This window comes from Oryctolagus cuniculus, chromosome 3, assembly GCF_964237555.1.
Source record: "Oryctolagus cuniculus chromosome 3, mOryCun1.1, whole genome shotgun sequence".
Lineage (NCBI taxonomy): Eukaryota > Metazoa > Chordata > Mammalia > Lagomorpha > Leporidae > Oryctolagus > Oryctolagus cuniculus.
In genome coordinates this window covers 36,696,386-36,713,027 of record NC_091434.1, presented here as the reverse complement: position 1 = coordinate 36,713,027, position 16,642 = coordinate 36,696,386, and the positions used below count along the sequence as shown (strand labels likewise).

General features: G+C 41.6%; 1 protein-coding gene across 43 annotated transcripts in view; it reads left to right on the top strand.

The window, feature by feature from the left end:
• ABI2 (abl interactor 2) overlaps window positions 1-16,642 on the top strand; it is a 109,326-nt gene that overhangs the window by 29,318 nt on the left and 63,366 nt on the right. For 4 of the 43 annotated variants that reach the window (XM_070070351.1, XM_070070352.1, XM_070070350.1 and 1 more), the window contains exon 2: window positions 8,694-8,797. The exons of the other annotated variants lie outside the window; for them this stretch is intronic. The gene's annotated coding sequence lies outside the window, so the exon portion shown is untranslated. The remainder of the gene's footprint in view (window positions 1-8,693; window positions 8,798-16,642) is intronic. 43 annotated transcript variants of the gene reach the window in all.

Below are 16,642 nucleotides of genomic sequence, written 5' to 3'. Positions count from 1 at the left end.
CTAACTGCCTGTCCAAAAAAAAAAAAAAAAAAAATTCTTGTGAACTGTAGGTACCCCCTTACAGTGGGACAGTAAAACCAGTGTCTTCTGACCATGTTTTAGTCCTGTTATCCAACCCCGCCCCCCATTCTTCCTCCTTCCACTCTTTCTAGCCTGTTGTTACCACTATTCTAAGTTTAGAATAGCTATTTTTTAACTTCCACATATGTGGAAGAATGTAGTATTTGTCTTTCTGTGTCTAGGTCATTTAACTTATCACAGCGCTTTTCAGTTCCATCTGTTTAACCACAGATGTCACGATTTCATTCTTTTTTATGGCTATATAATATTTTATTACAGCTCATTTTCTTTAACTACTCATCTGTTAATGGACACCTTAGTTGATTCCATATCTTAGCTATTATGAGTGCTTCTGCAGTAGTCATGGGAGTATGAATATCTCTCTCTTTTTTTTTTTTTTTTTTTTTTGACAGGCAGAATTAGACAGTGAGAGAGAGAGAGAGAGAGAAAGGTCTTCCTTTTTCCGTCAGTTCACCCCCCCAATGGCCGCTACGGCTGGCGCGCTGCGGCTGGCGTACTGTGCCGATCTGAAGCCAGGATCCAGGTGCTTCCTCCTGGTCTCCCATGCGGGTGCAGGGCCCAAGCACTTGGGCCATCCTCCACTGCCTTCCCAGGCCACAGCAGAGAGCTGGTGAATATCTGTTTAATATTCTGATTTACCCAAAAGTGTGATAGCTGGGTCAAAATGTTAGATCTATTTTTAATTTCTTGAAGAACCATGCTCCATAGTTTTCTCCATAATGGCCATACTAATTTACATTCCACCATTGGTGTATAAGGGTTCCCTTTCTCCATATCCTTACCACCATTTGTTATTTCTTGATTTTTTGATAATAGCTGGGTTTTAGTATATCTTAAATATCATGTTCTACATTTTAAATATTTTTGTTTTGTTTTTATTATGCTGTATTTTAAATAGGTTTGTGTTCTTTCACATGAAAATGAAGAATGTTCATGTGTGGGTTTTAAAAAAAGCTTTCATCTACTTGAAAGGCAGACAGAAATTGTGCATCCATTGGTTCATTCCTCAAATGCCCACAAAAAGCAAGTCTGAGCCAGGCGGAAGATAGGTGGCTCTGTCCATGTCTCCTTTGTGGGTGGCAGGAACCCAAGCACTTGAGCTGTTATCTGCTGCCGCCAAGGATGCATTTAGCAGGGAGCTGGAGCTGAAGCAGAGGAGTGGGGATTTGAATCAGCACTCTTGATATGGGATATAGGCATTGTAAGCTGTGGCCCAACCTGCTGTGCCACAGTGCCTGCTCTCATGTCTGGTTTTTAATTCTAAATATTTCATGGTATAGTTGTGCCAGCTTTCCCACTGTTGTTGAATGTTCAGATGGTCTCACTTGTGTAACTGGATGTTAAATGAGACTTTTCATGTTATCTCGTAGTTATAATGTAGGCCTCAAACTGAAAACAGCAAGCAGCAGGTACCTCTATATTTTGATAAAGGGTGTTAGATCATTCATATAAAACTTGCTGAGAGATGAGACTGTTTCTGTAATTCCTTATTCTCTGTGTGTTTATTAATGTAAATACATACATAAATAATGATTTCCTTTTAAAAAGATTAATTTATTTTGAAAGAGTGACAGAGAGGGCACACTTCCTTCCACTGGGTCACTTTCCAAATGACTGCTACAGCTATAGCTCTATCCAGGTCTCCACATGGGTGGCAGGGACCCAAGCACTTCTGTCACTTTCCCAGGTACATTAGCAGGGTGCTAGATCAAAAGTGGAACAGCATGGGCTCAAACTGACACTCAGACATGGAATGTGGCTTAACTTGCTGCACCACAACACCACCCTGAGAAAAGATTTCTTAAAAGATAGTTATAGGCCGGCGCCGCGGCTCACTAAGCTAACCCTCCGCCTTGTGGTGCCGGCGCACCGGGTTCTAGTCCTGGTTGGGGCACCGGATTCTGTCCTGGTTGCCCCTCTTCCAGGCCAGCTCTCTGCTGTGGCCAGGGAGTACAGTGGAGGATGGCCCAAGTGCTTGGGCCCTGCACCCCATGGGAGACCAGGAGAAGCACCTGGCTCCTGCCTTCGGATCAGCGAGGTGCGCCGGCCGCAGCGACCATTGGAGGGTGAACCAATGGCAAAAGGAAGATCTTTCTCTCTGTCTCTGTCTCTCTCACTGTTCACTCTGCCTGTCAGGAAAAAAAAAAAAAAAAAAAAAAAAAGTTGTGCTGTTTCTCTTCCTATTTCCAGCTAAATTGGGCAAGTTTGAAGAAAATCAAGTCATATAGGTGGGGGTTTTGTCTAGTGGTCAAGACGCCCTCGTTTCATGCACACATGCAGGGAGGCAGCAGGAGATGGCTAAGTAATTGGGTTCCTGCCCAAAGGAGGCCTGGATTGAGTTCCTGGCCCTCAGCCTTGGCCTGTTGCAGCCTTGGTTGTTGTGGGCATTTGGGGAGTGAACCAATGGTTGAGACCTCTGTCTTTTTCTCTCCGCATCTCAAGACAATAAATAAAACATTAAAAAAGAAAAGTACAAAAGAAAATGAACCGTAAGAATTGTCTCCTAAAAGGGCAGCAGAGGTCCACCCCTCGCTTGAGGACTGCTGCTCTCAGAAGCACCTGAGCTATGCAGCGCAGGGAGAGGATGCCCGCTGGAATGTGTGCTGCTTATGAGTTGGGGTGGTTTGGGGTGTGGGCAAAAAAAGTGTTGCCTGACTTTCCCACACGAAAGTGTGAAGTCTAAAGCCAGCTAGTGTAGAGAAAAGGGAGAAGACTGTGATGTGTGGATCTAGTACTTCCAGAGTTTGGAGAGGAAAAATTCTGAAATTCTCTCCTTTCATGAGTTTAGTGGACATAGGGTAGCTGGGAAAGATTATTTTACAAGAATCTTGCTTAAAAAACAAACAAACAAAAAAAAAAACACCTGCCTTTTTTGGGGGAGGTGCCCCATCCAAAGAGGCTGAGTGGTTTGTGTCTTCTAAGCTGAGGTGAAAGGGTGGAATGCCAGCCAGGAAAATGTATGTGCCACATTAGAAAGGATCTGAGCAAACCATAAAGTGCTTTACGAAAAGACATGTTTGGTGTCAGCATAGAATGTGTTGACATCAGATTGCTACAACCCAGTCACCCCAAACCTTGGACTTTTCCTCGCCTTATTGTCCTTGCTTTCCTTTCCTGTGCTCTTCCAGTCCTGGAGGAGAGAGCTAGAGGCAGCATAGTGTAAAAGGCAGGAAGAGTGGAATAGTGAAATAGAAGAATCATGAAAAAAAAATAGTAAGTTCCTGCTTCCCTTTTTCACTTTTGTGGATTTTTTAATTTAGATCTGAGCTGGGGAATTGGAATGAAAATTGAAGTTTTGATTTAGGTTGAACTGAACATTTTAATGTTTGAGAATAAAACTGTTAATACCTGAGAGTTAATAGAAAAGCAACAAAATCTACTGGTAACATAATCCAGGAACAGAAAAATGAGACCTAATATAGCTTGGGGGTGTGAGGGAAGATTATTCATGATTATATCGTACAGAGTTCATTTTATTATATTTATGTAAATAACTGCAAAGACCAGATGTGAACAAAATGTTTGTCTATACTTTTCTCTAATTTTTTTAGCATAGTTTCCTAAAAGTGGTTTCACGGATTTTGAACGCTTTAAAGACTTAGTAAATCTCACCAAATGGCTTCCCAGAAAGATTGCATCCTGAATACATGTTAACCAGTTGTGTATGATTTTCTGCCTCACGTTAGTTTTAGCTAGGCTTGATTGCTCTTTTTAAAAAGATTTTGTAATTTAATTAACCTGCAAAAATTTGTTTTATTTTTCTTCAGTTGCCACTACACTGTAACAACCAACATTTGTCAAGTTTTTGGTGATTGCTAAATGTTTGTATGTTTTACCTTATTTAATTTGAGCAATCTTGGAGTAAATCTGTCTTCATTTTAGAGATGAAGACACTGAAGCTTAAAGGAGACTTCGCAAACTTTAATGGGCATAAAAATTGCCTATACATGTCATTAAAATCTGGATTTTAGATTCTGATTCTGATTCTGGAATTGAGCCCACAGTTCTGCATTTCAAAATTTTTTTGATTTATTAAAAAAAAACTATGTGCTTTGAGAGACAAATGCTTAGAGGTTGAAAATCTTGCTCAAGGTTACACAGCTAAAAAGTAGCAGAGCCATGAATGTTGATTCCAGGCTTCAAATGTGAAATCTTTCTGTGCTATTGAAATTGAAAATTAAAGTTTTTTCTTGTGTATTACTTACCTTTTCCCATGAATTTGCTTTACTTTTATGTTTTTCTTATGGATTTATATATGTTTTTAAACTATGTTGTATGGTTTAAAATTTATTTACTTTTTAAGAAATGCATATTTGATAAGTACAACCTCAGGAATATAGTTATTCTTCCTACCATACCCTCCCTCCCACCCACACTCTTACCCCTCTTCTTCCTCCCTCTCCCCTTCCCAGTCCCATTCTCCATTAAGGTTTATTTTCAATTGACTTTGTACACAGAAGACCAATTCTGTACTAAGTAAAGATTTCAACAATTTGCACACACATGCACACACACACACACAAAAAAAAACTATTTGAGAACCAGTTTCACAGTTAACTCTCATAATACAACTCATTGAGGACAAGTAGACTTTAGTTTTTAGACTAAGCCTACAGAAGATTGGAAATATAAAAAGCTTATTTTGTTGCCCCTATTATTATTACTATTTTTAAGATTTTATTTTATTTTATTTTATTTAAAAGGCATAGTTAGAGAGTAAAGGAGAGACAGAAATTTATCTGCTGGTTCACTCACCAAATAGTCACAGCTGCTGGGGTTGGGGCTGGTGCTGGGCCAGGCTGGTGCCAAGAGCCAGGAGCTTCATCTGGGTCTCTCAAGTGAGTGACAGGGGCCCAAGTACTTGGTCCATCTTCCACTTTCCCAGACACATTAGCAGGGAGCTGGGTCGGAAGCGGAGCAGCCAGGACTCGAACCAATGCTCATACAATGGGATGCCAGCATTGTATGTGGTGGCTTAATCTGATCTACCACAGTGCTGGTCCCTGTCTCTGTTATTATATATGGCTCCTGCCATCGGATCAGCGCGGTGCGCCAGCCGCAGCGCGCCAGCCGCGGCAGCCATTGGAGGCCATTGGAAGGTGAACCAACGGCAAAGGAAGACCTTTCTGTCTCTCTCTCTCTCTCTCACTGTCCACTCTGCCTGTCAAAAAAAAAATTGCTCTCTTGTATTGATATCTTGGGTCATACATTTATTATAGTTGATGAGCCAATATTGATAGATATTAAAGTTTGTAGTTTACATGAGGGTTTGCTCTTCGTGTTGTATATTCATGGGTTTTGACAGATGATGCCCATCATTACAGTATTGTTATAAAATTCCAGTGCTCCACCTGTTCATTTCTGATTCCTTGGCAATCCTGATCATTGTATTATTTCCATAATTTTGTCTTTTCCAGAATGTTAGCAATATATACTTCAGATTCCTCTATGTCTTTCTCTGGCTTGTTAGCTCATTTCTTTTTATTGCTGAATACTATTCCCTGGTATATTATACCATAGTTTGGTCTCTGCATTTACTCTTGGAAGGAAATTTTTGTTGCTTCTGAGTTTTGGCAATTATGAATAAAGCTGCTGTAAATATTTGTATGTTGATTTTTGTGTAGATAATATGTTTTCAGCTCATCTGGGTCAATACCAAGGAAGTTAATTGCTACATCATAAGAGTGAGTTTAGTGTTACAAGAAACTGCCGAACTCTTCTAAAGTGGTGGTAACGTTTTGTGTTCCTGAGCAATGATGAGTTCTTGCTTTTCCATTTGGTATTACTAGTTCAGGGGATTTTTGGCCTAGGATTCTATTAGGTGTGTAGTGACATCTCATTTTAATTGGCAATAAAGCCTTTCTGACTGTAATGTTGAGTGTCTTTGTATGCTTACTTGCCATCTTTAGTATACCTTTGGTGTTGTTTTGCTTGCTTCTTTTATTTTTAAAGATTTATTTGTTTTGAAAGTGAGAGTTAGAAGGTGGTGAGGAGAGGCAGAGGTCTTCTATCTGCTGGTCACGCTCCAGATGGCTGCAGTGGCCATTGCTTGGGCCAGGTTGAGGCCAAAGCCAGGAGCTTCTTCCAGATCTTCCATGTGAGTGCAGGGGCCCAAACACTTGTGCCATCTTTCACTGCTTTTCCCAAGCCGTTAGGGAGCTGGATCAGAAATCCCAGAACACAAACCAGTGCCCGTACGGGATGCCGGCATCACAGGCGGTGGCTTTACCTGCTACTCAACAATGCCAGCTTTTTTGTTTGCTTTTTGATTTGTTTTCTTGTTGCTGAATTTTAACAGTTCCTTGCATATTTTGGGTATTAATGCTTTAGCAAATATGTATTTTACAAATATTTTTCCCCATTTGTAGCTTGTCTTTTCAATATAACTGTTTTTCATTGAGTCAAAGTTTTTAATTTTCTGTATCTTAAATTTAGGTCTTTCAATTTATGAGTTTATTTTTTTAACATTTTGAGTTTAATTTTTGATTTAAAAATTTCATAGTATCACTCTTAGATGTGAGAGTGGTTTTTCTTTTTTTTTTTATTTTTATTTTTATTTTTATTTTTTTATTTTTTGACAGGCAGAGTGGACAGTGAGAGAGAGAGAGACAGAGAGAAAGGTCTTCCTTTTGCCGTTGGTTCACCCTCCAATGGCCGCCACGGCCAGTGCACTGCGGCCGGCGCACCACGCTGATCCAATGGCAGGAGCCAGGAGCCAGGTGCTTTTCCTGGTCTCCCATGGGGTGCAGGGCCCAAGCACCTGGGCCATCCTCCACTGCACTCCCTGGCCACAGCAGAGGGCTGGCCTGGAAGAGGAGCAACCGGGACAGAATCCGGCGCCCCGACCGGGACTAGAACCCGGTGTGCCGGCACCGCTAGGCGGAGGATTAGCCTAGTGAGCCGCGGTGCCGGCCGAGAGTGGTTTTTCTTAAACATTTCTTTGTATTGAGAAAACTTTGTCCATTTGGAGATCAGATACTATAAAAAGGGCTGTCATTTATTGAGCTCTTCCCGTGTGCCAGGTTCTGTGCAGAGGTTTCAACACACATAATCTCATTTAATCCTCTGTATTTTCCACTCTCTGAAATAACTCTGGTGTCTTCATCCGTCTCCGGTCTCCAAACTTCTCTGCCCTTTTAATTCTCATGTGATTACTTTCCTCATACTTCATACATGAAATCCACTTGAATAAACTTTCATTTCCCACCTTACACATCTACAAGCCCTTTTTTATTTTCTGTAGCAACTTTTTCCATTTTCTCTTTTCCACCAAAAGTTTCTTCCCCTCTTGTCAAAGACCAGTGACTCCACTTGGGGTCTAGAGTCCATGTTCTCTGCTCTTCTTCAATATTTAGTTGCTGCGCTTAAGCTCTCTTGTGTTCTCAGCCTTTCTCGTCCATTGGATCATTGATGTCAGCGTGTGGGTGTGTGCCAGTGTCTCATCCTAAAACAAGCCTTTCTTTAATCCTGTATTACAGCGGTGGGCCTATTTATTTACTTTTATGGCCATTTTTCAGATAATTATTGAAATATGCTTTCTTCACTTTTTTTTAAAGGTTTATTTTATTTATTTGAAAGGCAGAGTTACAGAGAGAAAAGAGAGGGCAAGACAGAGATCTTCAGTCTGCTGACTTCCTCACCAAATGGCTACAATGCCCAGGGCTGGGCGAGGCTGAAGCCAGGAGCTTCTGAGTCAGTCATGTGGATGGCAAGGGCCCAAACACTTGGGCCATTCTCTGTTGCTTTCTCAGGCCAGTAGCAGGGAGCTGGATCAGAAGTGGAGCAGCCAGAACTCAAACCAGCACTCATGTGAGATGCTGGCATTGCAGGCTTAACCTATTGTGCCACAACCCTTTTCCCTGTTTGGCGTTTTTTTTTTTTTTTTTTTTTTTTTAATCTGGAAGCAGAATGATAGGAGTGACAGACACACACACACACACACACAGAGGGAGTGAGAGAGAGAGAGAGGAAGAAAGAAAGAAAGAAAGAATATATATCTTTTATCTGCTGGTTTACTCCCAAAATGGCCACAGTGGCCGGGGATGGGCCACACTGAAGCCAGGAGCCAGGAACTCCATCCTAATCTCCCACATGGGTTGCAGTGACTAAAGTACCTGGGATATCTTCCATTGCCTTCCCAGGCTCATTAGCAGGAAGCTGGATCAGAAGTGGGGCAGCCAAGATTCAAACCTGGTACTCTGATATGAGATGATGGCGTTACAGGTGTCAGCCTACCCTACTGCACTATGCCTGTCCCTGTTCAGCCATTTTGGCACACCTCCTTTGTATTGCAGATTGTTTTCTAGGAAGTGTGATGGGTACAACATTGCTCTAGGTTGCCATACTTTAAAGATGCCAGATATATCCCATTTAATTCTAAATTTATTGAGCCCAAATATGTGTCTCAGATATGCCACCAAGTCCATTTCTCTTGTGTTCCAAGTAATACCTAAATGGTAACAGACTTAAGAGTTTAGTTTCAAATCCTTAGAAAAAATGCAAGTGATAAATAGGAATCACAAAAGTGTGATCTTACACATAATTATGGAATTCCTAGCTTTTGAGATAGCAAAGGGTTCTTTGTCAATTTTTCTGTGAATTCTGTTTTGTAGGTTACATGTGTACATGTGTAGTAAGCCATTTGTGTCTCCTTCAGTACTTTTCTGATGTATTGTGCTAAGTATAGTGCCAACACCATAATGTTGAAGCTTCATTGGTAAGTAAAAGTAGTTTTTGTTGATTTTATTGTCAGAAATGTTAGAAATCAGTCACTGATGATTTGTGAGAAGTGTGTTCATGCTGGTGAGTTCCATTTACTGTGTTAATGGAGAACCTTAGGGAAAAAAAATCTAAAGGATAATTTCAAAAATTTTTACATTCTTCATTTGGTCTTAGAGTGGGACAGTCCTAGATTGTACATTACAGTGACAATGACCCAGTGGCCTGAAAATGACTGCAGCTTTCAGTTGTTTTACAGGTTTAAAAATTTTATTTACCCAAATTATCATATCTACTGTGAATGATATACCATGAATGCATGTACCATGAATGTAGTTGTCAGTTGATTTCATTATCATAATCTAAAGGATGAGGTCAAAAATACGTATATATAGATGTACACACACAAACACAGACATACAAACAGACACATGCACACCCTGTTAAGAGATTATCATTATATCATTTTTTTTGGCTTGGTGGTTTTTGTTATAAAATATAAGTAACGTATCTAGAATATAAAATATACTTTAACATAACATAAAATTTGCTATTTTTTTTAGTTGTACAATTCAGTGGCGTTAATTACGTTCACGATGTTTGTAAACTGTCACTACTATTCATTTCCAGAACCTTTTCCATCATCCTAAACAGAAATTCTCTATCCATTAAATGATAATTTTCCCTTGTTCCCTCTCATCCCGTAGACACTTCAGCTCTAATTTCTGTCCTAGTGGGTTTGTATGTACTATATTATCTCATATAAGTGGAATCACAATATTATCCTTTCACGTCTGGCTCATTTCACTTAATGTTACATTTTTAAGGCTCATCCATGTTGTAATGGGTATCAGAATTTCATTCCTTTTTAAAGCTGAACAATAGTCTGTTGTATGTGAATACCACGTTCTGTTTTCCATTCATCTGTCAACATTTAGGACCTCTCAATCTCTCTTTCTTTCTGATTTATTTTATTTACTTGAAAGGCAGAGTTAGAGCGGAGAGACAGAAAGATAAGAGATCTTCCATCTTCACTCCCCACGTGGCTGCAACAGCCAGGTCTGCGCCAGACCAAAGCCAGGAGCTTCAGCTAGGTTTCCCATGCGAATGCAGGGGCCTAGGCACTTGGGCCATCTTCTGCTGCTTTTCCAGGCCATTAGCAGGGAGTGGGATTGAAAGCAGAGCAGCCTGGATACAAATCGGCACCCATATGGGATGACAGTGCTGCAGGCGGCAGCTTTACTGACTGTGCCACACGCTGGCCCCCATTTCTACCTTTTCACTGTTGTAAGTAATTCTGCTGTGACATTGATGGATGAGTAGCTTGTTGAGTGCTTGCTTTCTTCTGATTATATGCCTACAAATGGATCTTATGGTGATTCTGTGTTTTTAATTTTTTTGAGGAACTGCCTGACTATTTTCCAAAGTGGCTGCTCCATTGTGCATTCCTAGCAGTGATGTACAAGGTTCTAGTTTGTCTACATCCTTACCAAATCTTGTTATTTTCTGGGGATTTTAATAATAACAGTTCTAATGGTATCAAGTAGTATCTCAGTTTTCAGTTGCATATTTCTGATGATATGGTCTTGAACATTTTAGTGTCCTTATTGTTCATTTGCTTATTGGAGAAATGTCTATTAAAGTCCTTTGCCCATTTTACAGTTGGTTTGTTTTTTGTTGTTGCTTTGTAGAAGATTTTGGTAATTTCTGGTTAAACCTTTGCCAGATTTGCAAGTATTTTTCTCCCATTCTGTGGGTTGTCTTTTCACTGTATGGAGAATGCCCTTTGCACAGATATTTAATTCTGAGGAAATCCATCTTACCTAGCTTTTTCCTTTGTTGCCTGTGCTTTTGGTATTATGTCACCTCTTAAAACTTGTTTAGCTTACTATAATAATACAATATTTTAATCACATTCAAACATTTTTTTGAAGAAAAAGCATTACTGTTTTATTTCCCTAATGCTTTAACTGATGTAAAGTTTTCCCTTTTCCCTATTCATGTTAGACACATTTTTACATAATTACATACATACTGTACATTTCATTCTTTGTAGTTCATTTCCTTAAGTGATAAACACATAGTGAAGCAATATGTGACTGTGAAATAAATATGAGAGGCAGAGGCAGAGCTTCCATCTGCTGGTTCACTCCCCAAATTCCTGCAACGCTTCGATCTGGGCCATGGCCAGAGGAAGAAGCTGGGACAATAATCCAGGTCTCCCATGTGGCAGGAATCCAGTCCTTTATATATACATTTCTTTATATAAACATTTATTTATTTGAAAGGCAGAGTTACAGAGAGGCAGAGAAAGAGGGGAGAGGTCTTCCATCCTCTGGTTCACCCCCCCAAATGACCGCAAGGGCTGGAGCTGTACTGATCCGAAGCCAGGAGCCAGGAGCTTCCTCCAGGTCTCCCACGCGGGTGCAGGGGCCCAAGGACTTGGGCCATCTTCCACTGCTTTCCCAGGCCATAGCAGAGAGCTGGATCAGAAGTGGAGCAGCTGGGACTGAAATCGGTGCCCATATGGGATGCTGGCACTGCAGGCAGCAGCTTTACCCACTACACCACAGTGCTGGCCCCAACCTTTCCCTGCTGCTTCCCAGGGTTGGAATTGGTGGGAAGCTGGAATCAGGAACCAAACCATCATTGAACTCAAGCAGTCTGATGTTGGATGCAGGGGTCGTAACTGTTAGGCTCAAAGCCTGCTCCCCTATCAACATTTTTAATGATTGCATAGTAGGCTGAGCTAACTTATTATTGCATGTTTAGCCTTTTAACCCTTCACTCCCTTTTTTGTTGCTTATTTCTTAGTACTTTCCTCTGTTTTAAGATTTATTTATTTTCTGAAAGATAGAGGAACAGAGGAAGTGAACCAGTGGATAGAATATCTGAGAGAGAGATTCCAAAAGTCCGCAACTGCCAGGAACCTAGAAACTTCATCTGGGACTCCTCCTACATGGGTGGCAGAGGCTCAGATATGTGGGCCATCTTCCACTGCCTTCCCAGGTGCATTAGGAAGCAGCTGGATGGGAAGCAGAGCACAGCAGAGCAGCTGGGACCCCAACTGGCACTTGAATGTGGGATGCTTGTGTTGCAAACAGTGGCTTAATCCCTGTACCACAGTGCCAGCCCCTGAGTGTAGGGCTCCCCTTCTTATTTGCCAGCATCAACCCCAGAACATCAAGTTGAGAAGCAAGTTTAAATTTTCTGCTTAGAGACTGCAATAAGGCCTGAGCAGCTTGGATGGTGCCACAGCTTCTGGAAATCCAAAAAATCTGTTAAACATTCTGCCCCCTTCCTGCATTCTTTATGTGATTGAAGTAGCTGTGGTTCCTGGGAACCTTAAAGTAGGTGTACTTCAGCAGATGATGCATAGCTCATGTTTGAGATGCAGAAGGATGAGTGCCCACCCTCAAGAGTTTTGCCACCAGGAGCTGTATGGAGATTGGGCAGTGAGACATCTCTGTTTTCCTAAGTGTGCACTGTAACTTTGATAAAAGTGCTGTGGCTATTTATTTAATGTTTCTTTTCACTTGAAAGGCAGAAAGGGAGAGAGAGAAAGACTGAAGGGAGGAACGAAGTAAAGAAAAAAGATCAAAAGAGATTTCCCCTCTGCTGGTTCAATCTCTAAATGTCTATAACTGCCAGGTCTGGGCCTCTTTGAAGCCAAGAGCCTAGAAACTCCTTCCTGGGAACATGACTTGGGCCTAATACTATCACCATAAGAAGTGCTGAATTTGCTTTATGTTTTAGAGTTATCATTTAGTCATTCCAGAATATATACATTTTGTTGTTTGAGGCTAGTGTTGTGGTACATGAGTTGGGTTGCTACTTGCAGCACTAGCATCCCAGTTTGCATTGCAGCTACTGTGTTTCTGATCCAGCTTCCTGCTAATGCACCTGGGAAAGCAGCAGAAGGTGGTCCAAGTGCATGGGGTTCTTCCACCCACGTGGGAAACCCAGATGCAGTTCTGGTTCCTGGCTTCTGCCTGGCGTAGCCCTAGCTGTTTTGGGCAGTTGGAGAGTGAACCAGCAGATTGAAGATTTATTTCCTTCTCTCTTTCTCACTCTGCCTTTCTCTCTCCTCTCTCACTCTGCCTTACAAATAAAGAAATATTTAAATTTTTAATGTCAATTTGGAGATTCTGTTAACTTTGTAAAGTGTTCAAAAAAGTTCATATAAGATGTCTATTGTGGGCCGGCGCCGCGGCTCAATAGGCTAATCTTCCACCTAGTGGCGCCGGCACACCGGGTTCTAGTCCCGGTCAGGGCGCCGGGTTCTGTCCAGGTTGCCCCTCTTCCAGGCCAGCTCTCTGCTGTGGCCCGGGAGTGCAGTGGAGGATGGCCCAAGTGCTTGGGCCCAGGACCCCATGGGAGACCAGGAGAAGCACCTCGCTCCCGGCTTCAGATCAGCACGATGCGCTGGCCATTGGAGGGTGAACCAAAGGCAAAGGAAGACCTTTCTCTCTGTCTCTCTCTCTCTCACTGTCCATTCTGCCTGTCAAAAATTAAAAAAAAAAAAAAGATGTCTATTATGGAAAAACTGGGTTTCCAAGTTTTTTGTACCCAAATTGATTTACCTTTTAATTCCATTTTTCACAGCCGTTTTGGGGGTATTCTCATAATTACTGTGGAAATTGTAAAGATAATACAAAGAAAACTGCTGGTTCTTTGAGAATATCTAAATCTTGTGGAAAACAGTTATCTAGTATTCATAGTTTTTCTTAGTTTTTTTTTTTCTTCAAGATTTATTTATTTGAAAGGCAGAGTTAGAGGGAAAGACATCTTCTATCCACTGGTTTACCCCTCAAATGGCTGCAGTGGCAGGGGCGGGGCCTGTACTAGGCTGAAGCTAGGAGCTTCATTTGGGTCTTTCGTGTGGGTAACAGGGGTTCAAGTACTTGGGCCATCTGCTGCTTTCTTGGGCTCTTTAGCAGGGAGCTAGATCAGAAGTGGAGCAGCTGGGATTTGAACTGATGCCCATATGAGATGCCGGCATTGCAGGCAGTGGCTTGCCTTTAAACTGCACCACAACATGTGGCCCCCATAGTAATTATTATACTGATGCCATCTGATAATATTAAAATTGGAAAATCCATGGAACTTGTTTGAATCATCTGCTTAGGCGGCCCTAGTGTGAAAAAGTTAGGCAAATAGAAGAACTGAAATTCTGTTATCCTTAACTGTAGGATATTCATGTTAAATGTTAAAAAGAAATGTTTTATAAATAAAATTTATAAGTGCAGTTTTAATTTACATAATTTTAATAATATAATTTTTAGCATCCCTTGGCATGAGCAGTTACGATATTTGAAACAGATATAACTTTTCAAAGTAGGTATATGGAATCCTGGAACGTATGTTGTTGTGGTGTTTTTTTTTGTTTTGTTTTGTTTTTTGACAGGCAGAGTGGACAGTGAGAGAGAGAGACAGAAAGGTCTTCCTTTTTCCGTTGGTTCACCCTCCAGTGGCTGCTGCGGTTGGCGCACCGCACTGATCTGATGGCAGGAGCCGGGTACTTATCCTGGTCTCCCATGGGGTGCAGGGCCCAAGCACTTGGGCCATCCTCCACTGCACTCCCTGGCCACAGCAGAGAGCTGGGCTGGAAGAGGGGCAACCAGGACAGAATCCGGCGCCCCAACTGGGACTAGAACCCGGTGTGCCGGCGCCGCAAGGTGGAGGATTAGCCTAGTGAGCCCCGGCGCCGGCTGTTGTTTTTCAAAGTATCTTCAAGTTTGAAGTTAACTGTTGTTAATTCAACCTTTGATAAGCCTAAAATTAATTAAGGATTGGAATAGAAAAGGAAAAAATTGGGAGTGAGTTTTAACTTTTCTCAAGTTAAAATTATTATTTGATTGTTACCTACTTCTTCTAAACAGTTTGGTACCTTCAATTCCCACATCCTGGGGAAAAAAATGGCTGGGGAAAATGATTCTGATTTCTGTAGTCTGTGGATGAGATGAGATTGGAAGGTTCAGATTACAGGGTTAGAGGCCTTGTCCCACATGGAAATACCTGGATTTGATTCCCAGCTTCAGCTCCTGACTCCAGCTTCCTGATATTGTAGACCCGGGAAGGCATCAAGTGATTGCTAAGTAACTGAGTTCCTGCACCAACACGGGAGGCTTGGATTAGATTCCCAGCTCTTCAATCTTCAGTGTGGCCCAGCCTTAGCCTTGGCAGGCATTTGGGGAGTGAACCAATGGATAGAGTCTCTCTATCTCCCTCTCTCTATTGCTCTTTGTGTTCCTTCCCCTCAAATAATTTTTTTAAATCACTCAAGGAGATGACAGTTATTATGATTTATACGTTTAGAAAATGGTTTATAAGTTATCATATTTGATGGTCACAGCTTCTCATAATGGTTACATCAGGGATTTATTTACATCCTGATTGTCTAAGTTGATGTAGTGTAGTAAATGGCAGCGCTGATATTAGCATAAAAGGTTTCTGGGTCAGAGGCTTGTGTGCTTTCGGCTGAGCCAGAACTAGGGCAAGATGGTGTTGTAGCAGCATAGAATATGTACAGACTTCGAAATAATGAGCCACTTTGTCTGTTGTTTCTATGGGGGTTTCTATTGTTTCTAGTGGGGTTTAGGATTCTTGGCAATTTATATCCCATAGAGTTATAACACTTAAAATTCTTGGTGAGAAAAGAGCCTTGAGGCTGGCGCTGTGGGGTAGTGGGTAAAGCAGGTGCTGACTGCTCCACTTCTGATCCAGCTCTCTGCTATGGCCTGGGAAAGCAGTGGAAGATGGCCCAAGTCCTTGGGCCCCTACATCCGCATGGGAGACCTGGAAGAAGCTTCTAGCTTCTGGCTTCTGATTGACACAGCTCGGGCCATTGCGGCCAGTTGGGGAGTGAACCAGCGGATGGAAGACCTCTCTCTTCCTGCTTCTCCATAACTCTGGCTTTCAAATAAATAAATAAATCTTCAAAAAAAAAGAGCCTTTCATTATTTTATTATTATCATTGTGCCATTTTTGTCATTATCTTAGTAATGCGTTAATCAGAAATCATGGCCACATTTCAGATGTTAGAGTGAAAGGAAGAATTAAATGGAAGTAGAAACAAGTATACAAGTATGCCAGCATTCTAATTAATGGTGTCTTTCCAAGCAGTGACTTTGAGATGCTGTATACTTGCTGCCATTGCTTAACATATCCACTGGGGGGGAGGGGGGTGTTGTTCCCGGTGCTGCAGATTAAGCCGCTACCTGGGATGTCCACATTCCATATCTGGGAGCCCGAGCTGAGTCCTTTACCCTTTGCTTCTGATCCAGCTTCCGTCTCGTGTGCCTGCGAGGCAGTACACGCTGACCTCAGTACTTGGATTCCTGCCACCCAAGTGGAAACAAAGATGGCACTCAGGTGCCTGGCCCCAGCCCTGGCTGTTGTAGTTGTTTGGGGAGTGAACCAGTAGATGGAAGATCTCTTTGGCTTTCAAATAAATAATTTTACACTCATTGAAACACTATTCAACTATGAAAAGAATGAAATCCTGCTCTTTGCAACAAAATGGATGGAGCTGGAGGACTTCATGTTGAATGAAATAAGCCAGATATAGACAGACAAATACTGCATGCTTTCCCATCTATGTAGGTGCTTAAAAAAAAGTGCAGTTTGAACATAGAATGTTGATTACTAGAGGCTGGGATGGGATGAGGTAGATTAAAGGAGTTTGGATTAAAAAAAGAGGAAACCAATTGTGATTCATTAATTGCTACAGATACACAAATATGAGATGTTAATAATGGAGGAAGTGGGATAAAGGGTACATGGGAACTCTTTGTTAACAGAAATCCATTGGCTTTCATTTTTAAAATAATGCCTTAAGGGT